The sequence below is a fragment of the Budorcas taxicolor genome, chromosome 24 (genome assembly GCF_023091745.1).
Source record: "Budorcas taxicolor isolate Tak-1 chromosome 24, Takin1.1, whole genome shotgun sequence".
Lineage (NCBI taxonomy): Eukaryota > Metazoa > Chordata > Mammalia > Artiodactyla > Bovidae > Budorcas > Budorcas taxicolor.
Genome location: NC_068933.1, coordinates 33,037,242 through 33,060,108, shown reverse-complemented (window position 1 = coordinate 33,060,108; position 22,867 = coordinate 33,037,242). Strand labels below are relative to the sequence as shown.

General features: G+C 44.4%; 1 non-coding gene across 1 annotated transcript; it reads right to left on the bottom strand.

The window, feature by feature from the left end:
- Positions 1-22,385: 22,385 nt before the first annotated feature.
- On the bottom strand, positions 22,386-22,458 carry TRNAG-UCC (transfer RNA glycine (anticodon UCC)). Its single transcript has one exon. It is a non-coding gene; the product is annotated as a tRNA-Gly (tRNA).
- Between the last annotated feature and the right edge of the window lie 409 nt (positions 22,459-22,867).

Sequence of the window (22,867 nt, the reverse complement as noted above, 5' to 3'; positions counted from 1 at the left end):
ATTCCTTTGATTCATTCATTTTCCCACAGATCATTATACAGATCCAAACGTGGAAGTAGCTCAGGCTGTGCCACCATACAAAGGTGCGACTGTGGGTGAGGGGGACAATTTTCAAGGAGGCCCCGAAAAGACTCATATCTGGCAGGATGTCAAACAACAGGAGGATGGCAGAGTCTGACCCCAGGGTTCCTGAACTGGTGTCTTAAGCAAGTTGTTGTCCAAGAGTCGACACCCCAGTGACTACATGGAATTGTTAGGGATCCTGGCCTGGGAAGGTGATTGGTCTCTAGCTTCTGCTTAAGCAAAGCTTCTCATCTTCCTGGAAAATACTGCTGCTGCCTGGGCCCCGGGCTACAGGACCACTTACAGGAAGCAGTCACAACCGCTGCCCTCCCTGCTACTGCCAAGGGGAGGACCCCAAGGCAGAGGTCTCAGAACCTTCTGCCCACACCCAATTTCATCAGCCCTTGCGTGATTCCCCACCTTTCCTATAAGAGTCCCAGTGGGAGCTGGGCAATCATGAATACCTAACTTTTTAATAACTTGGAGGTTTATAGGATAAACATGGATACAGCCGCTGCAGGGGTGGGGGTGGCCTCTTACAATAACTCCCATTTCTCAGATGAGTAAAGTGCAAAGACTTGACCTCACCAGTTATCACGAGGAATTAGTGAATCGATAAGAGTCTCTGCCGCGTGTCGGGGCCACGTTCAGTCCTGTGGGTATTAAAGAAGCCAAACCATGGTCGGGGCTTCTGTGAGGTTGCATCCTAGTTTGACCTACAGAACTAACAAACTGAAAACCTGAGATGGCATAAGGCCACCTGATCTTTCTGGCCTTTAGTCAACTCCAGCCAGAACATTTGTGTAGTAGAGCTTTGGCACTTGGTTAAATAATACCTCACATTGTCATTTAATCTGTCCTAAAGTACCCATTAGGTTATAAACTCCCCCAGGTTGGAAAGCACAGCTTACTCTTCTTAGGGGTTCATCACACACACACACACACACACACACACACGGTGCTCATTATGCTGTTCCTGAATGCTCCAGTAAGTGTAATTGTGTGAAACAGAAAATAATTGCAACAGGAGTAATCTGGGTAAGTAAGGGAGCAATCTGGGTGGCCTAGGTAGTTGGAGGAGGGAGGTTTCACTGGACATGCAAGAGGCAATTGACATACTGTGGTTCTCTTTTTTTTCCTTTTGAAAGTAGTGATTAAAGATAGCATTAGGAAATACATACATATTAGGAAACATGTACATATTCATTCTAGAAAATTTGTCAAATAAAATGAAGAAAAAGCAAATCACAGGTAATTTGACTCATAAATTTGATTCATAAACATGCAGAATACATAATTACAAAATGTAACAAGTGCTATGAAGGAAGAAATAAATAAGAAAGTGAGTAACGGGGGACTTCATCTGGAACACAGGAGGCCCCTCCCAGGAGGCCCCTCCCAGGGATGTGATATTCAAGCTGTGAGCAAGGTTTAGACAGGTGAAGAAAGGGAGGAATAGGACCACATGATACATTTTTTTTAAAGGTAAATTATGACTCTGTAGAACTACTCAATCAATGTGTGTCAAAGATTTTATTTAACTCGTAAAGTAATGAGAGAACCAGTAAGATATTACAACTGGTCCAAAGGAGACTTCAAAGAACCACAGTTATCAACCGGAATGTTGAAATGAAATACAAATATTCAGATGCCAAACTGGGTACAAGAAAATTAGCTGTCTCTCCCTTGGACAGCATCAGCAACTCAATGGACATGAACTTGAGCAAACTCTGGGAGACAGTGGAGGACAGGAAAACCTGTCATGCTGTGGTCCATGGGGTCAGAAAGAGTCAGACATGACTTAGCCACTGAACAATAACCCCTGGACAGAATTCACTGGTATATGGAAAATAATCATTTGCATTATTCTCAATTATCTACAACTTATAGGCTTGTAAACTAGCTCTGAGAAAAGGAAAGATATAGATAACCAGGATGAGCAAACCAGTTAAGACACCCATAATTGCCCCCACCCCAAAGTGTTTCCCAGTTTTTCTTGACATGTGCAAATGCCCTGGGGAAGGAAAGAACTTAACGGAACTGAAAGAAGAAGAATGTTACTGGAATGTAATGAGCAGCAGAGTGGGTTGAGACGGAGGTCATGGTGTACGATCCAGATTGTAGCCTGTGTTTTTCACTTAACAACATAGGGTAAACATTTCTCTGTTATCACTGAACATCCTTCTGGAGCATGGTTTTTAAGGGCTACACTGTGTTCCCCTGCGATGGACTCACTGAAACATATTTACCAGCCCCCACACCTCCTTTGTCCATTTAACTGGTTATCACTTAATATTCTTGTTAGTGAATCTTTGTTTTCATACATCTTCAATAATTTCCTTAGGATACACTTCTGGACATAGAATCTCCAGATCAAAGATGATTTTAAAGGTGTTGATTCATGAAAATTGCTTTCCAATGAGATGTTTTAGGAAAATACTGAGCCCTAGAGAGGTGGAGGCTCTGAAATTAGCTAGAAGACCAGTGTAAGGAGGAGGGGTGAGGTGGAAAGGGTCTGACCTAGACAGAGAGTGGGGGTAGAGGGGAGGTCTGACATGGAAGGCACTGAGAGCCTGGGTGTGTAGAGACCAAGGAAGGAGGGAGCAGATGACTCCAAGGCCTTGAAGTTGTTTTTGCCGTAGACACAGGTTAGAGATGGAAATTTTGGAGAAGAAGCGAATTTGAAGGAAGAAGACACATTTATTTTTGGATACACAGGGTGTGGCACGGACCTCCCCGGTGTCTCAGTGGTAAAGAATCTGCCTGCAATGCAGGAGCTACAGGAGACACCGATTCAATCCCTGGGTGAGGAAGAGCCCCTGAAGGAGGGCATGGCAACCTACTCTAGTACTCTTGCCTGGAGAATCCCAAAGACAGAGGACCCTGGTGGGCTACAGTCCATTTGGGGTTGCAAAGAGTCAGACACAACTGCGCATAGGACTGTAGCCCACCAGGCTCCTCAGTCCATGAGGTTCTCCAGGCAAGAATACTGGAGTCGGTTGCCATTTCCAGGGGGTCTCCAGGTCATCTTCCTGACCCAGGGACTGAACCAGCATCTCCTGTGGCTCCTGCATTGCAAGCGGATACTTTACCACGGTGCCACCTGGGCTAGAGTCAGTCCATGGGGTTGCAAAAAGAGTCAGACATGACTTAGTGACTGAACGGCAACAACAAGGGGGTGAGGTAACCGTAAAGCGTGGGGTATGGTGGAGCAAAATCTGGGCTGGAGAGGTAAGTTTGGGAGCCCTACAGAGACCATCTGGTTACAACTGGCGAAGAGGGGATGGGGAGGAGACCCTGCAAAATCCACACACGGGGGGTGGGGGGGTGGAGGGGGGATGGTGGAGACATAGGGCGCAGCAAATGAGCAGGTGGGCGGGAGAGAGAGAGGGAGGCAGGCCATTCACTACATCCAGTATTGCCGGTGAGGTCAAAAAGGACAAGGACCACGGGGAAGGAAACACACTGTGCTTGGCCAGCAGACAGTCACAGTGACCTTGAGGACACGTTTCCATAGAGTCGCGGGGGCGGGAGTCAGCGGTTAAGGGAAGAGGAGACGGAGCCGTGAGTGTGGCCGCAGAAGTGGAGGATTTTGGCAGCAAAAGGAACAGCAAAGTCTGGAAATTAGCTCGAAAGGAGTTGCGTCCAGCATGATTTGGGGAGCCTGTGTCTTGTCCGTATTCCAACCCAGCTTCTTCCGGCCACCACTCCACACCCCCGGCCGCAATTTCCTCCGCTTATTTTTCCATCCCCAGTATTTCTTCAACCACAGAGAACAGATGTGGCTTCGTATGATGAGCACTTAACACAGAGCTGGGGCACATAGTAAGTGCTCAGTAAGTGTTGGCAATTCTTCATTGTTGTTATTAATCACGGGCCCTTAGGAGAAAGATAAGCAAACAAAAAGGAAGAAAAGAGCACCAGGGAGGGATGCGAATGGGGCTGCGGTTAAGGAGCGGGCAACATCTGTACCAGGGCATCGTTAGAAACATCAGTTCAGTTCAGTCGCTCAGTCGTGTCCGACTCTTTGCGACCCCATGAATCACAGCACACCAGGCCTCCCTGTCCATCACCATCTCCCAGAGTTCACTCAGACTCAAGTCCATCAAGTCTGTGATGCCATCCAGCCATCTCATCCTGGGTTGTTCCCTTCTCCTCCTGCCTCCAATCCCTCCCAGCATCAGAGTCTTTTCCAATGAGTCAATTCTTCGCATGAGGTGGCCAAAGTATTGGAGCTTCAGCTTTAGCATCATTCCTTCCAAAGAAATCCCAGGGTTGATCTCCTTCAGAATGGACTGGTTGGATCTCCTTGCAGTCCAAGGGATCCTCAAGAGTCTTCTCCAACACCACAGTTCAAACGCATTAATTCTTCGGTGCTTAGCCTTCTTCAGAGTCCAACTCTCACATCCATACATGACCACAGGAAAAACCATAGCCTTGACTAGGTGGACCTTAGTCGGCAAAGCAGTGTCTCTGCTTTTGAATATACTACCTAGGTTGGTCATAACTTTCCTTTCAAGGAGTAAGCGTCCTAATTTCATGGCTGCAGTCACCATCTGCAGTGATTTTGGAGCCCCCAAAAATAAAGTCTGACACTGTTTCCACTGTTTCCCCTTCTATTTCCCATGAAGTGATGGGACCAGATGCCATGATCTTCGTTTCCTGAATGTTGAGCTTTAAGCCAACTTTTTCGCTCTCCTCTTTCACTTTCATCAAGAGGCTTTTTAGTTCCTCTTCACTTTCTGCCATAAGGGTGGTGTCATCTGCATATCTGAGGTGATTGATATTTCTCCCAGCAATCTTGATTCCAGCTTGTGTTTCTTCCAGTCCAGCGTTTCTCATGATGTACTCTGCATATAAGTTAAACAAGCAGGGTGACAATATACAGCCTTGACGTACTCCTTTTCCTATTTGGAACCAGCCTGTTGTTCCATGTCCAGTTCTAACTGTTGCTTCCTGACCTGCATACAGATTTCTCAAGAGGCAGGTCAGGTGGTCTGGTATTCCCATCTCTTTCAGACTTTTCCACTGTTTATTGTGATCCACACAGTCAAAGGCTTTGGCATAGTCAACAAAGCAGAAATAGATGTTTTTCTGGAACTCTCTTGCTTTTTTGATGATCTAGCAGATGTTGGCAATTTGATCTCTGGTTCCTCTGCCTTTGCTAAAACCAGCTTGAACATCAGGGAGTTCATGGTTCACGTATTGCTGAAGTCTGACTTGAAGAATTTTGAGCATTACTTTACTAGCATGTGAGATGCGTGCAATTGCGCGGTAGTTTGAGCGTTCTTTTGCATTGCCTTTCTTTGGGATTGGAATGAAAACTGACCTTTTCCAGTCCTGTTGCCACTGCTGAGTTTTCCAAAGTTGCTGGCATATTGAGTGCAGCACTTTCACAGCATCGTCTTTCAGGATTTGAAACAGCTCCACTGGGATTCCATCACCTCCACTAGCTTTGTTCGTAGTGATGCTTTCTAAGGCCCACTTGACTTCACATTCCAAGATGTCTGGCTCTAGATTAGTGATCACATCATCATAATTATCTGGGTCGTGAAGATCTTTTTTGTACAGTTCTTCCGTGTATCCTTGCCACCTCTTCTTAATATCTTCTGCTTCTGTTAGGTCCAGACCATTTCTGTCCTTTATCGAGCCCATCTTTGCATGGAAACATAATAGACCCTTTTTCTTTTTTCTAAGATTTCCTGTTGACTTAATCCTAGGTACGCTGTGTCTATATAAGATGTCCTAAGGAGCCTGCATTTCGCCTGTTTGCATGTAGCTTTGAGATCCTTCTCAAGGATCTCTTTCTGCATCGCGTTCATGGCCTTGGGGCCAGGATGCATCTTAGGTCTGGTCCTTCCCCTGGGAACCTTGGAAGAGAACAAAGGACAATTCCTCCTCAAGGGATGAGATTTGGGAAGAGAATTCCTGCAGAGTGGAAATAACGGAATGCCCGATGTGTGAGAAACTTGTAAACACAGCCAGGGAGAGAGGAGCCCAGGAGCCCAAACCTTTGGGCTGGACAGAGGGAAATCGCAGCTTGTCATCGACAGGGAGCACCTGAGGAGGACCAAAGGCCCAGAGGGTCCTGTTTGCCTGGAGGTGAAGGAACCACGTGGGCTAAGGAGCAGGGGGCCAGGCCCTGCTTTTTCCGTAGCAAGAGGGCAGGGTCGATCCACAGTACAGCAGGGCTGTGCAGAGAAGATGCACTTTGTTTATTGTGTCTAGAACTCTGCCGGTCTTCCCTGAGCCCTCTTCATCCACTGATTAGAAGGGGAAAGGAAGTAAGGGTCCAACTTCATTTAAAGCTTCAGTAACTTAAGTGGTCCTTTTGGGTAGAGTCTGGTGTCTCATGGATAAAAATGGTCCTCCTCATCCTTCTCACCCTAAGGTAACCTCTGGGATGCAGAGGAAGAGATGCGAGTGGCTTACCCAAGGAAGAGCCTGAGATAACACCCTTAGCATCCCCTGGAGGTCCAGTGAACTTTCCTGTCTTTTCCTTGTTGCTCCTTGGCTTTCTCAGGTGAAGCAAGGGCTGCTTCATATGCAACCTGGCCACTCTCAGCTTGACCGGAGCTCCTAGCACTTCCAAATCTGACCCACACTGATTCCCAAGTTGACCTGGCTCTCCTGTGTCTGCGTGCCTCTCAGAGGACCATCTGTGAAGTCCCGGTGCCTGGATTTCACCCTGCAGCCTAGCTACAGAGTCCTCCTTCCCAGTGATAATTCGAGACTCTCTCCCAGCAATCTCTTTTCAGTAGCCCGGCCATTACAAAAGCTGACTGTCTTGTTGCTTGGTTTTATAACTGGGCTAAATGTCAGCCCAGGGGGGAAAAAAATCGGCTCTGAAGGCTACCCTTAATCATGAGAAATGAGGCCCTGAATTCCTCTGCACTGACTGGGGCTTCGGACCAAAGTGTTTGAACTGACCTGCTGTCCTGGCATCCAGTGGAGATGGCTTCCCCACCCCCTCCAATCCTGTAAACCTGCAAGGTCTTTTATTTCAAGCCCTCTCAACTCTGCTCTCAATGAGGACGGAAAGTGTTGCATGTGGAAATTGCCTAGGCGACTGGGGGAAACATGCCAAAAGAGAAACTTTCCAGTTCTTAGCTTTCAAAGTGTGCACTGTGCCATAAGTCATGAGGTAATACGGATGCTCTGAATGGGGGTGCCACTGCCAATGAAAGCAGTGGCTTGACAGTCAGCAAATACAGTTCTAGTCACTAAGCAGAAGCAAAAGAATTGCCAAGAAAGAGCAAAAGAACGGGCACCTTAGGCATTGAAGCAGCATAAGATGGAAGGAAGTCTGCTCTTAACTTCACTTTGTTTAGGAAGAGAAAATGGTCTTGAAAGTGCTCCCGGAGCAGCAGTCTTCATGTGAACAGATGCCCCACCCCCAACCATGGAAATCAATAAAACTCAGATTTTGTTTTTACAGATTTGTACTGAAAACCATTGCCGGCCAAGGAACCTCAAATCTCAGAAGTCTCCGACTGGGCAGTAAGCTTATATACAATCATTTAGCAAGATCTGAAGTCAAAATGACAGATGAAGATGGCTGTCTTTTCTGTATGTACATCAAGAGACGAGGTCAGACGGGACCCAGTGCATGGAGATATGATTGTTTGGTAAAGTTTTTAGCAGTTTTTAACCTATAGAGGCCAGCCTCAGGGACAAGCAAACTGGATCTTCTAGACTGTTCCCCTTAAGTATCTAATGTCCTTGCCTTGCCCCCCTCTTCCCCTCTCTGGCCCCAAGATCACAGTTCTTGGAGAGTAATGATTTAATGGATTTGTTAGTTTTTTCCCTCAATCACTCTACCTTTTCTCCATATTTTCATTTCATTTATTTATTTTAATTTTTTGGCTGTGCTGGGTCTTCCTTGTTGCTCTGGGCTTTCTCTGCATGTGGCGAGCAGGGGCTTCTTTGTAGTTGCGGTGTGCGGGCTTCTCATTGCGATGCCTTCTCTCATTGTAGAGCACGGGCTCTTGAGTGTGGGCTCTCAGGGATTAGTCATCCCACAGCACGTGGAATCTTCCCGGACCAGAGATGGGACCCGCGTCCTGCCCTGGCAGGCGGACTCCCAACTGCTGGACCGCCAGGGAAGTCCCCCAAATTTGCATTTTAAGAAGGTCTTTTGGAGATAACGATACTTCTAGGGGAACTCCCTGGTGGTCTAGCGGTTAGGACTTTGAGCTTCCAGAGCTTCCAGTGCAGGGGGCACAGATTCGATCCCTGGTCCAGAAACTAAGATTCCATATGCCATGCAGTGCAGGTGCCTCCCCCCAAAACGAAAGCAAAACAAATAATACAACTAAAAGAGTTGTCTGAATTGTGGGAATTTTAGGCAGTAACCTGGTGGGCTTACGGTGAGTGGGGTGAAGAGAGAAGGGAAGCATTTTAAGAGCTGGTGAAAGTGAAAGTCACTCAGTTGTGTCCAACTCTTAGCTACCCCATGGACTACACACAGTCCATGGAATTCTCCAGGCCAGAATACTACAGTGGGCAGCCTATCCCTTCTCCAGGGGATCTTTCCAACCCTGGGGTCAAACCCAGGTCTCCCTCACTGCAGGCAGATTCTTTACCGTCTGAGCCACCAGGGAAGCCCAAGGACACTGGAGTGGGTAGCCTATCCCTTCTCCAGCAGATCTTCCCGACCCAGGAATCGAATCTGGGTCTCCTGCATTGCAGGCAGATTCTTTACCAACTGAGCTATCAGGGAAGCCCTTAAGAGTTGGTACATTTCTCAGATCACAACTTCTCAGACAGTCATCGCTGGCCTGGGACCATTCTGGGTGGAGGCTGGCTGTCCCTTCCTTTGACTGAGCCTCTCATTTCTGAGTCCACATCCCGGCAGGTGTGGTCAGGAGTAGCTGTGAAAGTCTTGCTCTCTTGTATAGCACAGAGCTTGAAACTAGCCTATGTTGGTGGCCAAGAGCAATTAGTACAGAACAGACCCCATGTATAATTCCCTGCCTGCGTCTGGCTCTTTCTCAGGCCAAACCCCTCAGCTTCTCCAAGCACCCCCATGTCCGGCTTCTCTTTCTGGCCCTGCCCTGCTCGGATTCAGCAAGATCACAGCCCCATGACCACCCAGTCACCCTTGGGTGCTTCCTCCTTGCTGGACTGTGGGATCATTCCTGCACTAGGGTAGGTCACAGGCTTGTTATTAATAATCAGATGGAAAGCAAAGACAGGATACATATTTTCCTAGAAAGACACCAGCATGGTATGATGTCAGTACCGTTTTCAACTTTCCACGGTGATTATGGCTGCTACCCTTTCCTGCTTCCTGAGGATGACAGTTAGACCTGCTTTTCAGCACGATTAGAATGAACTGTTTTAGGCAGAACCAGTGTTGAGGGGGATGTGGGCCTTCTGGCCACCAGGCACTGATTTTTTCATCGACTTCTCAAGCGGGTATTCATGCAGAACTGTAATTGGAAACACATAGAATTTCCTGGCTTTAGTTTTATTTGTGAAAGTGAAAGTTGCTGAGTCGTGTCCGACTCTTTGTGACCCCACGGACTATACAGTCCATGGAATTCTCCAGGCCAGAATACTGGAGTGGGTAGCCTTTCCCTTCTCCAGGGGATCTTCCCAACCCAGGGATCAAACCCAGGTCTTCCACATTGCAGGCAGATTCTTTACCAGCTGAGCCACAAGGGAAGCCCAGGAAGTTTTATTTGTAGGCAGGTTATATTTGCATGATACTTCTTTTAAAAAGTTGGTTTTTTAAAAATTTTTTGGCTGCTCCAGGTCTTTGTCTAAGCACAAGGTAGTATGTAGTATATGAGTTCTTTTAGTTGTGGCATGCAACATTTTTAGTTGTGGCATGCAAACTCTTAGTTGAGGCATGTGGGTTCTAATTCCCTGACCAGGGATGAAACCTAGGCCCCCTGCACTGGAAGCGTGGAGTCTTAGCCACTGGACCACTGAGGAATTCCTGCATGATGCTTCATTGTTGGCAAGCAGTTTCACCTTGGTGATCTCATTTGGGCAAAACCAGAATCATCATTTGAGCTATATAAGGTGAGGATCACTCTTTCCCTTGGATGAGTAAGATAGCTAAAGCTCAGAGAGCTCCCACAGGCAGTAGTGAAAAAGTAGGACAAATCCTAGGTTTCCGGATTCCTAGATCTTATTTCTATTGTAACAGCATCCTTTCCTCTGGGAATTATTCTGCCCCCAATTTATTTGGTTTGACTGTAGTAGAACCCACCATGTCCCTAACTAAAGAGATGCCCCTAAAGCCTGACCATATGATTGGCTCAGGTATGAGCACATGACCTAAGCTGGCCAGTCACAGTCTTCTCTGGGTCTTGTGTTAAAGCAATTGGAAAAGAAGTTCTCTCTTGCTCTGGATCCCGGCTGAGACAGCAAGAGAATGACTAGGAATAAAGGAAAGCAAACAGAGGGAACCAGAGCTGAGAGGTGGAGGGAGCCCTGGAGTTATTATTTAAACCATTCATCCAGCTGTGCCTGAAACTCTTCAGTGAGCCAATAAATTCCTTTTTTGCTTAAGCCAATTGGAGTTGCGTTTATGACACTTGCAAATGAAAGGAGTTATTGACTAATAAAACTGCCATTTCTGTCTTTCCCAGAATTAGGAAATTACCTCTTTAAAATTGTTTATTTGTAGTATGCTTTATTCCTTCCCACACACAAAAAAAATTCCAAGGCAGCTTATAAAAATAAATAGGAAAAAATAGGCAATAAACCAGAAAAACAAAATCAAAGGGAAATTTTAAGACATAAAATATATGTCATATGTCAAATACATATGTACAGCACAATCTTTATATTAAGTTGACAAAATTATTTTTTTAATTATAATACCAAGTATTGTTGAGGGTGCTGGGAAATGGACACTGGTGGCGGAAAAATTATAAAGTAATGCAAACTTTCTGGAGAGAAATTTGACAGCACTTATTCACATCCAAATAACAATAACCAGTGCTTGTTCATAACCAATAACTGGAATGCACAGGAAGGAAATAATTAAGTAAAAAAGAATGCATGCAAATATTTAGCTGTAAGAATGATTGTTACAATCACCCCAAATTGGAAAACAGCCTGAATATCCAATGACAAATTATGGATCAAAAATAATATGTCCACTTATTGGAATATCATGTATTTATTAAAATAACAATGCAGACTTTTATTTACTGACCTGGAATAATATTCATATATTGTAGTAGATCCCTGGGTTGGGAAGATCCCCTGGAGAAGGGATAGCTTTGGACTAGCACATTTAAATTCCCCCTAAGCCATAGCAAGTTTCAAATAAGTTGCTCACTCTTAACCCTATGTTTTAAAAGTCAGAAACAAAAGACTATTTATTGTTGTGGTCATTAAAAAGGGAGAAATATAGACGTGGCAAAAATTGCCCTTCTAGTCTCACAGTTTGAGTATTTTTGCTTGAGTCAAATTCAGCTTTCCAGAGGTGCCTGGTTAATTATCCCCTCTTTGACCATGTGTTATCTAAACACTCTACATTTTTCAGACATTTGACTTGTATTGAGAGATTATTTATTGTCAATGAGTTGGGTCTTGGGCATCATCTATTCCAGACCAAAGATTACCAAAATGTATATAGGCTCAAAAAAACAACAACAACAAAAAAAAACCCACTGAATGGCAAGAAGAACATTTTAGAATTTGTATTTATAGCTAAGCCCTTTTTATTTTCTATTTCTGATATGTTTTATAATATATCAGTAACTGGATAGGGCATAACAAGTAAGTATACCAAAATCGCTAAAATGTTTTTGATGATGGAAGTATGAGCTGGTTATCTGTTACTGCAGCAGATACAATGGCAACTTAGTGGTTTTAATTTTGTTCACAAACTTCTGCATCAGAAGTTTGTGAATAAATTGCTCACCTGAGCAATTCATCCCCCCCACCTTGTCCTGCCTCAGCCCAGACAGCACCTCAGCTCGATCTCAAAGATCCACTTCCAAGATGGCTTGCCCTCTTGGTTGGCAAGTTGGGAGCTCAACAGAGCTGTTGTCTGTAGGGGGAGGGGCGGGTTCCCATTCTCTGCCATGTGGCTTCCCCACTGGCGTTCTTGGCTTTCCTCATGAAATGGAGGCTGGATTCTAAGAGGGAATGTTCCAAGAGACAGGAAGTAAAAGTCAGTCTTCTAAGTCTTGGAGCAAGAATATACCGTCCTGTCACTGCCATCATATTTTATTGGTCAAAAGAGTCCAAGAGTCCACCCAAGATTCCAGGGGAGGAGACACAGAATTTATTTCTCAGTGAGTGGTCTGACAAAACATTTGTGGCCATCTTTAATCCATTACATGGCATGGAATCACTAAAGTCTGAAAGCCACTAATTTACATAAATAGAATATGTACCAGCAGCTCCACCCCCAGACTGGGGCTCAGCTCTCTTACGTAAGAAATTCTTGGCCGTCAGAAGCTGGTCTGCTCCTTCTTGTACACCTCCCCAAAACTGTTTCATCAGAATTTTCTCTTAATGGCTTATTTACTCCAGAGGCATAGACAGAAAAATATATGCACTATAATGTAGGGGAAAATAGAACTAACTCATATTGGTACTACTCCTTTATCTTGCTTAGTTAAAAAAAAAAAAAGATTGACTTAACAATAGAAATAAAACATTCATCTGGTCAGGTGTTGGTGACCTGTAAAAAAATTTTCTTTTACAACAGTACACTTTAAACCAGGGAAATTTGGTGGCAGTCCAGTGGTTATGACCCAGTGCTTCTAGAGTAGGGAGGCAGGTTCGAGCCTTGGTTGGGGAACTAAGACCTCACATGTTACACAATGTGGCCAAAAAGTTTTTTTTAAATACTGAGTATGAACCTAATATAGTCAGGATGATGTTATGACTTGAAAGGCTATAATTGTGACAGTGTTCTTCCAGAAATTCCCCAGTGCACAGGGTAACACCTGCTTTTCTTTTCTCATTAATCAAGTAAAACAATCGCCAACAGAACTTTCAGATTTATCCCATATAACAAAATATACTCTTGAGGAAGATAAAGTGGCTTACTAAACAGAATAAACCCATTTTGTAAGAAAATGTGTGTGAGAGAGTCAAGAATAAAATCTTTCATTATTTATGGTCCTAAATTCTGGCACTAAGAAGAGTGGATCCAGAGAAGAAGCTGTTTTCCTGAGCAGGCTGATGGGTGAGTGTGCACATTAGAAAAAGTAAGGTAATAAAAAGATAATTTTTTTTTTCATGAGAAAAGGAAGAGATGTTGGAAGGCAGCAGAAGCAGAGAGGGTGACTTGTTTAAAGATGCGGGTGGAGGATAGTTTTCCTAGCTGGGCTGCAGGGAATCTCTTTCAGTTGCCCCAAAACCTTCAGTAAAATCTGTGTTTTTTGGCAGTTCTTTTTTGAAATTTATTTTTATTGAGGTAGCATTGATTTACAGTATTATATAAACTTCATATGTACAGCATGATATTTTGACTCCTGTGTACACTATAGTGTGCTCACCACCATAATTAATTTTCTATCACCATACAGCTGATCTCCTTCATCGATTTCGCCCTCTCTCTCACCCCTTCCCCTCTATTCTGCCCCCTGTATTCATGTGTTATTTTCCTTTGGTTTGGTTTGGTTTGTTCACTCTTGGTTTGTTAATTAGATTTTTTCCTACTCCATATATGAATGAGTTGATACAGTATTTGTCTTTGTCTGATTCGTTTCACTTTCCATAATACCCTCAGTATTGTTACAAATGGAAGATTTCATCTTTTTAATGACTGAGTAATATTCCTGTGTGGGGGAGTATGTGTGGCAGTGTATGGGGATGTGGATGCATGTGTGTGTGTGGTGTGGGGGTGAATGGGGGTGATGGGGGGTGTGTGATGTGTGGGTGTAGGGGTGTGTGTGTGTGGGTGTGTGGGGGTGTGAGTGTGTGTGAGGTGTGGGGTGTGTGTGTGGTGTGGGGGGCTGTGTGTGTGTGAGTGTGTGTGTGTGTGTGGTATGTGGGGTGTGAGTGTGTGTGTGTGTGTGTGTGGTATGTGGGGTGTGTGTGTGTGTGTGTGGTGTGTGTGTGGGGTGTGTGTGTGTGGTAGTGGGTGTTTGTGAGTGTGTGTGGTGTGTGTGTGTGGTGTGAGTGTGTGTGGTGTGTGTGTGCGGTGTGTGTGTGCGGTGTGTGTGTAGGGGTGTGTGTGTGGGGTATGTGTGGGGGGTATGTGTGTGAGTGTGTGGGTGTATGTGGGTGTGAGTGTGTGTGTGTGTGAGTGTGGGTGTTTGTGAGTGTGGGTGTGGGGTGTGTGTGTGTGTGGTGTGTGTGTGTAGGGGTGTGTGTGTGGGGTGTGTGTGTGGGGTGTGTGTGGGGGGTATGTGTGTGAGTGTGTGGGTGTATGTGGGTGTGAGTGTGTGTGTGTGTGTGAGTGTGGGTGTTTGTGAGTGTGTGTGTGGGGGGTGTGTGTGTGTGTGTGTGCCTCACGTCTTCTTTATCCATTCATTCACTGTTGGGCTCTTAAGTTGTTTCCATATCTGAGCTATTGTAAATAATCCTGCAATAGACATAAAGTACACATATCTTTTCAAATTAGTGTTTTAATATTATTTGAATAAATACCCAGAAGTGGGATAGTTGGCTCATATGGTTGTTCTTAATTCTTAATTTTTTGAGAATCACCATCCTGTATTCCATAGTGAGTGTACCAATTTACATTTCCACCAACAGTGTATGAGGGTTCCTTTTTTCCACATCCTTGTCAACTCCTGTTTTTTCTTTTTTTGCCTTTTTGATAATAACCAGTCTAACAGGTGTAAAGTGATAGCTCATGTGATTTTGATTTGCATTTGCTCAATAGTTAATTATGTTGAACATTTTTTCATGTATTTGTTGGCCATCTGCATATCTTCTTTGGAAGACTGTCTATTCACCTTCTTTGCCCATTTTAGTACAGAGACTAAAATAGTGATTGAAAGGCTCCTGGGGAAAAAAGTCCAGGATCAGATGGCTCTACAGGTAAATTTTACCAAAATTCTTTTACTTTCTTATTTTACTCCAAGAATATCTAATATCTATCCATCTAAACTTTTCTTAAAAAAAAAAGAGGAGGGAATGCTTTTTAACTCATATTCGGAGACCAACCTCACCCTAATGCCAAAACCAGATGAAGACAACACAAAAAAAGAAAATTATGGGCCACTATCTCTGATGAACATAGCTACAGAAATTAGCAAACTGAATACAACAATACATTAAAAGGATCATACATCATGGTTAAGTAGGATTTATTCCAGGGATATAAGGATGGTTCAATATCTACAAATCAGTCAACATGATATACGCCACATGAACAAAAGTAAGGATAAAAACCATAAGATCATTCCAATATATGCACAAAAAGCATTTCACAAGATTCAACACTTATTTATCATAAAAACTCTCAATAAAATAGATATAGAATAAATGCACTTCAAGATAATAAAGGTCATACGTGACAAACCCACAGCTAATATCATACTCAAAGGTGAAAAGTCAAGAGCTATCCCTCTAAGATCAGGAACAAGGATGCCCACTCCTGCCACTCTTATTCAACACAGTATCAGAAGTCCTTAACTGAGCAATTAGGCAAGAAGAAGGGAATAAGAGTCATCCAAATGGAGAGGAAGAAGTAGAAATGTCACTATTTGCAGATGATATGATTTTATATGTTGAGAATCCCAAAGACTCCATCAAAAATCCTATTAGAAATAATAAATGTAGAAAAGTTTCTGGTTAAGGAATCTATATACAAAAGAATCTGTTGTGTTTCTATATGCTAACAGTGAGCTAGCAGGAAGAGGAATTAAGGAAACAATTCCATTTACAGTTGCAACAAAAAGATCGAAGCACCTAGGAATAAACCAAGGAGGTGAAAGACTTGTGCAGTGAAAACGACATAATACTGTTGAAAGAAATTGAGGAAGACACACATAAATGGAAAGACACTCTGTGTTCATGGATTGGAAGAATGAACATTGTTAAAATGTCTGTATTACCTATAGAAATTCTTTGGGGTGTTGGATTGTTTTCTTTGAGGGAAAATTTGGGGCAACATTGACATGAACTGAAGGCAGATCCAACCCAAGAACAAGACTAACCTAAGGAATTTCAAGTCACTTGTGAGTAACATCAGAGTAGGAAAAATCCAAGATACACATGCACCAAATTATGACAGTTAATATCTGTGCATGGTGGATTACAAATGATATGTATTTCATTCCCTCTTCATTTTCGTATTTAAAGTTTTTTCTATGAGCTGTACTGTGTAAAGGAAGTTATGTTGAAACACACATGTGCTTTGCAATCATACAGGCTTAGGTTAGAACCCACCTCCACTACTTGAATTTGTGATTCTAGACAAGTTCCTTGAACTTTTAAAGCCCTCGTTTAAAGTTTCCTCATTTGTATAAAAAGGACAGTAATCATACTTCAGAGGTAATTGTGAGGACTGAATAAAATAATCTGTGTAAAGTTCTTCAAACAGTACCTTTGGACTGAGAAGCATACCATAAATCTTTATAAGATATTATTGTTGGTAAGTAAAGTTTGCTGATGGTTCTCAGAGCCTGAAAATGATCAGCCTTTTCTACTCTCTGCCAAGAAATTAAGTGGCCTTGTGTCTTCTTCATCCTCTAAAAAAATTGGCAGAGAAAATTCAACCGAGTTTTATCCCTACTATGATAAGTCACACAACATAACATCATTATGAAGAAAAGCCTCTTTTAGCACCTACTGTGTTCAAGTAATATAAGTTCTCAGACATTAGACGGGGTCCCTATGGCCTCCAACTTGTAGCCAGGTCAGTTCTGGCCACTAATGCTCAAGTGTCTCAATGCCTAATTAAAAACACGTCCAGGGTAGGCTATACTTAGGATGAACCCACATGGTCTTAATTCCCAATGAAGAATACACACTGCATTTCGAGACTTCGACACTAGCCAAGGCGTTCTGATGTGGGGTTTGAGCTCCTTGGCGCTGTCATGTGACAGGCTTTCTGATGTGGTGGCTGTTCCAGTAAGTTAACCTCTGGCATCTCAGAACTGGCGCAGCCTGCCTGGCTACAGATGAATTCTGAGCGCAGACGCGGGCTGAATCTGCATGCCTGCGGGTGGACGGGACCGCAAACGACCACGGGGTTAATTAGCAGGGCAGGTCCCACTCCTCAGGGTTTCCGAGTCACTGCTGTGTAGCTTGGCTCTCTGAGACCGTGTGCCTCAAAATATTTCTGGTTTCTGACCTCCTCGGTGGGAGGAAAAAAGAAACCCCTCTGGATCCTGCATGTCCCTGCTTGAGGTGACAGAGACAAGCTTACTGGGCTTCGAGAAACTTGTCATTATTCTGGATGAGATCTGCCCTGTGGTGCCTGCTGTTTATTCGTTACAACAAGTAAATAAATAAGTCGAGCTTGAAACAAAAGCACAGGCTTTGCTAGATGTTCTGTGCACACACCATATGGGCCTCCTTACCTTCCAGGCATGTAGGAGATGGGACCCCCCCCCCAGGCATCTGGGGCTGGTGGGGTCACATGACCAGTTTAGACCAATGGGGGATGAGCTGGGGTGACCCCCTACCCCGTCACTCCCCTGCATTGAGGAGCAGGTGAGACATCCAGCCTTTCTCTTCCCTGGAGGCCAAAGGAGTAATGTGTTCTAGATGTTACAGTTACAGAGGGTACAGCCTCCATCAGCCTGGATGCTTGAGTGACTGTGGAATGGAATTTCCCCCGCACACGTACCCAGCATCCTTGACTTGGCAATGGATATGAGGCACACGTGAGAAATAAATCTTTTTTGTGTTCAACAATGGGATCTTGGGGTTCATTTGTTATCACAGAGCAACCTAACCTATTCTAACTAATACAATTCTCCCATAAACATTAGTAGCCCTTTCCTGGTAGCTCAGATGGTAAAGAATCTGCCTGCAATGCAGGAGACCCGGGTTTGATCTCTGGTTTGGGAAAAAATTCCCTGGAGAAGGAGATGGCAACCCACTCCAGTATCTTGCCTGGAGAATCCCATGGACAGGGGAGACTGGCAGGTTACAGTAAATGGGGCTGCAAAAGAGTTGAACATGACGGAGGGACTAACACGTCCATTTTCATAAACATTTGTGACACAGAAAGTGGTCTGCCAGTCACCTGTAGACCTGTCACTGGGAGTTGGCCAAGGCAGTCTGTAGTAAAAGACTAGAGGAACATTTGCAGGGAGGAACAGCAATTCAGATGGTCAAGTTCAAGGTGACTGCAGTCTACTCTGGGAGGCTAGGAGGAAGGCAGAGCTTCAGAGGCACTCAGGCTTTGGAGCTGCTCATCCAGACCCCAGACTCTAGACCAAGGTCAACCAGACTCCAAAGTCAGAAGACATTCCAGTAGACTGCTTCTCTGACCTCCCTGGTTCAGAAGCTGTGTCAGTCAGACAGTGAAAGAAGATTTGTAAGTCGCTTTATTTAAAAAAAAATATTTTTATTTACTTGGCTGCATCGGGTCTTAGTTGCACACGTAGTTGCAGGATCTTTGGTAATAGCGCACAGAGTCTCTAGTTGCTGTGCCAGGCTTAGTTGCTATTTGGCCTGTGGGATCTTAGTTCCCCAGCTAGGGATCAAACCTGTGCCTCCTGCCCTGCAAGGCAGATTCTTAACCCCCAGACCACCAGGGAAGTGCCCCTCGGTCACTTTAGATGCACAAGATGAGAGTTTATTTACTGGACTTTATTGATTTTCTTTGCATAAACCTCCAAGGGCTGACCATCCACATGAGAAGACATACACAGCCCGCATGTGAGGCTCCAAGAAATACTCCCTGTGAATGATTAGCAACCCAGTGAAAGGCTGTGCTGCTCTGTTCATTTCTAAACCTGAAAGTATCCAGCGACCCTCTCAAAATCCAGGAACATTCCAGTCTCCTGGATGGAGAGGCCCCTGGAAGAGAATGAGGAAAACCTGTCCTCTTGTCATTGCCGATGACATGGTTTGTAGCATCTGAGAGTCAATGTCACCATCCGTCTTCTGTCTGGCCAGCCTGGAATGAGGTGGTCTTCAGCCCACAGCAGCAGAGGCTGTGTGTAACCATGTTCATCATGGTGCCAAACTGCCTTCTTATTCAAGAAGAAAAGATGATGGCTCATCTTCTCATGATTCCCTGGTCTGGAATTGCTGTGTAAAATTGTCTTTGCAGAAATCGACTTCTCCAAATTCATCGGGAATGTAGAGATAGATGTCTGGCAGCTTTGAGACGAAAGGGTTCATTGGGACCAAATCGGTTTTTGCTCCTTTGCTACTTAGCAGAGCTTTAAAGCTAGAGTCTCTCAGGGTTTTTTAATTTTTACAAGGTAGCTATTTTCAGAGTCAAAAAGGTGCAGTTTCCTTTACCGAAAATCTCGTGATGCAAGAGAAATGGGATCTTCTTATAAATCCCTCAGCTCACTCTGCTCCCTCTGTCTAAATCCACGATGCTGGAAGAGCAAAGACTACAGCTTCATTGCCAGGAATGCGGGAAAGACAGTAATCACACTGGATGTTAATGTGATGAGTCCACTTAAACAGAGATAAATTTCAAATGCAAATATATTTTCATTTTGAATGTAATATACTTACAAAGAAATGCTTATGCTTTTAGAGAAGGCAGATTTCTTTTTTAGAAAATATTTATTTATCTGGCTGTGTCGGGTCCTAGCTGTGGCACATGGGATCTTCACTGTGGTGCACTCAGTAGTTTCAGGGCATGGGCTTAGTTGTCCCGAGGCATGTGGGATCTTCCTGGACCAGGGATCGAACTCGCATCTCCTGCATTGCAAGGCAGTTTCTTAACCACTGGACCACCAGGGAAATCCCTAGAAGGCAGATTTCTGACCCCCTCCTGAAACATTAATTAAAGTATTTGGAGACAGCAGAGAGTGTCAGCTGAAAACCAGTGGCAAGAACCTACTTAGTGGTTCCTTATCTTTTGATCCATGTTAACAGCATGAAACATGTACTTTAATTATAATTTCCAAATCTCATCTTGATATTCCGTGAAATGAAAGAGTCCCACACAAATGTACCATGTGTGCGTGCATGCTAAGTCACTTCAGTCATGTCTGACTCTTTATGACCCTATGGACTGTAGCCTGCCTGGCTCCTCCCTCCTTGGGATTCTCCAGGCACGAATACTGGAGTGGGTTGCCATGCCCTTCTCCGGGGGATCTTCCCGATTCAGGGATCGAACCTGTGTCTCTTAATATCCCCTGCGTTGGCAGGTGGGTTCTTTACCACTAGTGCCATCTACTTTTTATTTTTCAGGTGCTCTAAAAGCACTTTATTCCCAAAGTTTGCTGATATGAGGTTTTTTGGGAACCGGAAACGGCAGGAAGATCCATGTGCTTGGATCCCTAAGGCCTGGGCCAAAATGAAGCCAAATCTATCCACTAATGATGCCACAGGCCACAAAGAAGAAGGCCAAGGATGTGTGTCGGCTTGTGGAGTTGTAAGTTGCACCTCGACGGTGGAAAGCATTCCCCTGACTTCAGGTTGGTCCGACGGCTGAGGTGTAGCACAATGGCTGCACCAAGTGGATATTGAGAGCAAAAGCTAGGAGGCATGTGCCCTCTTCACCAGCAACCGTTAGAATTTTCATCACCTAAATTGAGCCTCTAAATAAATGAATATCGCCTCCAGAAGATTGAAGCTGTAGAGATAAACAATGGAAGGAAAGGAGGTGGGCATGCAAGGGGTATCTTTCTGAAATGCCAGGTGAAGATGATGTCGACTCAGAATTGTTGCTTCATGCTGGTCCAAGGCCATTGTCAAACTAAGTTCTGTAAAGGAACACAGAAAGACTAAAGAAACAGACTCCTAACTCGCTCACATAATGAGCGGCTCGTCCTTGCAGCCTCCAGCACCAGCCCTGATTGAAGGGCGCTATGAACTCTGTTCCCACCTCGCCAGCCTGGGGAGCCGAGATTGATGTGCAGCCTGGGAAACATGAGCCCTGGGCTTCGGGAGCAGCTTGAGGTCAAGTCAGAATTTGTTTCTGTCCTGCCTTTCAAAGCTTTGTTTTCCTATGAACCATCCATACTAACCACTCAGCATTGCTGGGCCCCAGAGAACCGGGGGTGGGCAACTTCCAGGAGATTCATTCAGGATGGACATTCATTAGCTCTGAAGACAGCTGGGGCTTTTCCTAAAAGGGCTGAGGACAGCTGGAAATTCCCAGATTAATCATTGACCAGACCAGGCTACTGCCACCCCACCAAACCCCACCCCACCCTGAGGGTTGCTCTAACCAAAATAAATCATAAATGTGTACAACTCAACAGTGATTCTATTCAGAGTCACTGCCACCCACTTCTAAAGCCCAGGCCAACGTAAAGTAACCCAAGACTTTACTTCTCTTCAAGGGGCTGCTCCACGTCCTCAGAGGCAATTAAATCACGGAACCTGTGTAAATAAGACTTTGCTGGAATGCTATTTTGAGACACGGTGAAAGCCTTTCCAGCGAACTGAGTCTTCATTCTGACCATCACAGATAAATGAAGGACGGGTTCTTTAACATACTAACGATAACAACAACGAATTGATATGTTTCCTTTGCAAAGCATTTAGTTTTGCCAGATAACTTCACATAAATCATCTCTTTTCTTTTCAGAATCATATAGCAAGGCAGGACGTGTGTTATTATTGACATTACGCAAATAAACTGAGACTTCTTGGCAGTTAACAGGTTTACCTTGGGTAACAGAACTGATGGCTGTTGGACATAAGATTAAGACAGACTCCAAGTCCAATACTTTTTCCAATCCATCCCACTGTGTCTACGAAAAATCTTACCCTCTCTTAAAAGCTTTGAATTTTATAAATTGTTTAAGTGCTTATTGTTTTATTTGATTCGAATGAAGTACAGCTAGCACTTATTGAGTCATTGTACTATCGAGTGTTCGACACGAACGTCCTCGTTCATGAGGTAGTCATTATTGTCCCCATTGTGATACATGAAGGAGCACAGAGGGGTTTCTGCAATTTGCCCAAACTACACAGCTAGTAAGTAGCAGGGATTTGAAAGCTACGTGCTCTAGAGCCTCCCACCTGCATCCTTCTGCTGAGATAAGCAGGTGTATAACGTCTCGTGTTGATTTTTGAAGAACCATAGGTCCAGTTGCTGGAGACAGAGCTGTCCACCTTACCAAGATGTTTGGCATTGTTTGGGTCCATGGAGATTATTTTGTCTATGAGGCCAATCTAGAACCAATAGAAATAACCGATCACCAATAGAAATAAACCGAACATGCTGCTGTGAGATGGGGTTCCTTCTTTCTCTCTTTTCAGGCTGTACTACGTGGCACGTGGGATGGTGGTTTCCCAGTCAGGGATTGAACCTGTGACCCCTGCAGTGGAAGTGCAGAGTCTTAACCACTGGACCACCAGGGAAGTCCCTCAGGGCCTTCTTACAATGGCACCACTATTGCTCCTCTTTCCGATACTAAAAACCATGAAGTTCCTTCTCCCTTGTGTCCCTTATCCAGTCAATTATCAGGAATTCCTCTTTCGTAGTTGTGTGTGTATCTAGAACTTGCTTCTCCCTCTTCCCTCCTTCTCTTCACATACACTGTCCAGTCAAGTAACCAGACAGAGGCCCCTCCAGCTTCAGACACTTCCCACAATATAGTCTATCTTGTCCCCAAGCATCCTAAAATCATAGGATCTTCATCCCATCTCATCCCATGCTGTGTTCTTATACATGGCATCCCACTGTCTATCACAAGCCCTCTGGTTTACATCTTCATGGTCTAGATCCTCCATTTTCTGGCCATTTTAAAAATTATCTATTTATTTTTAC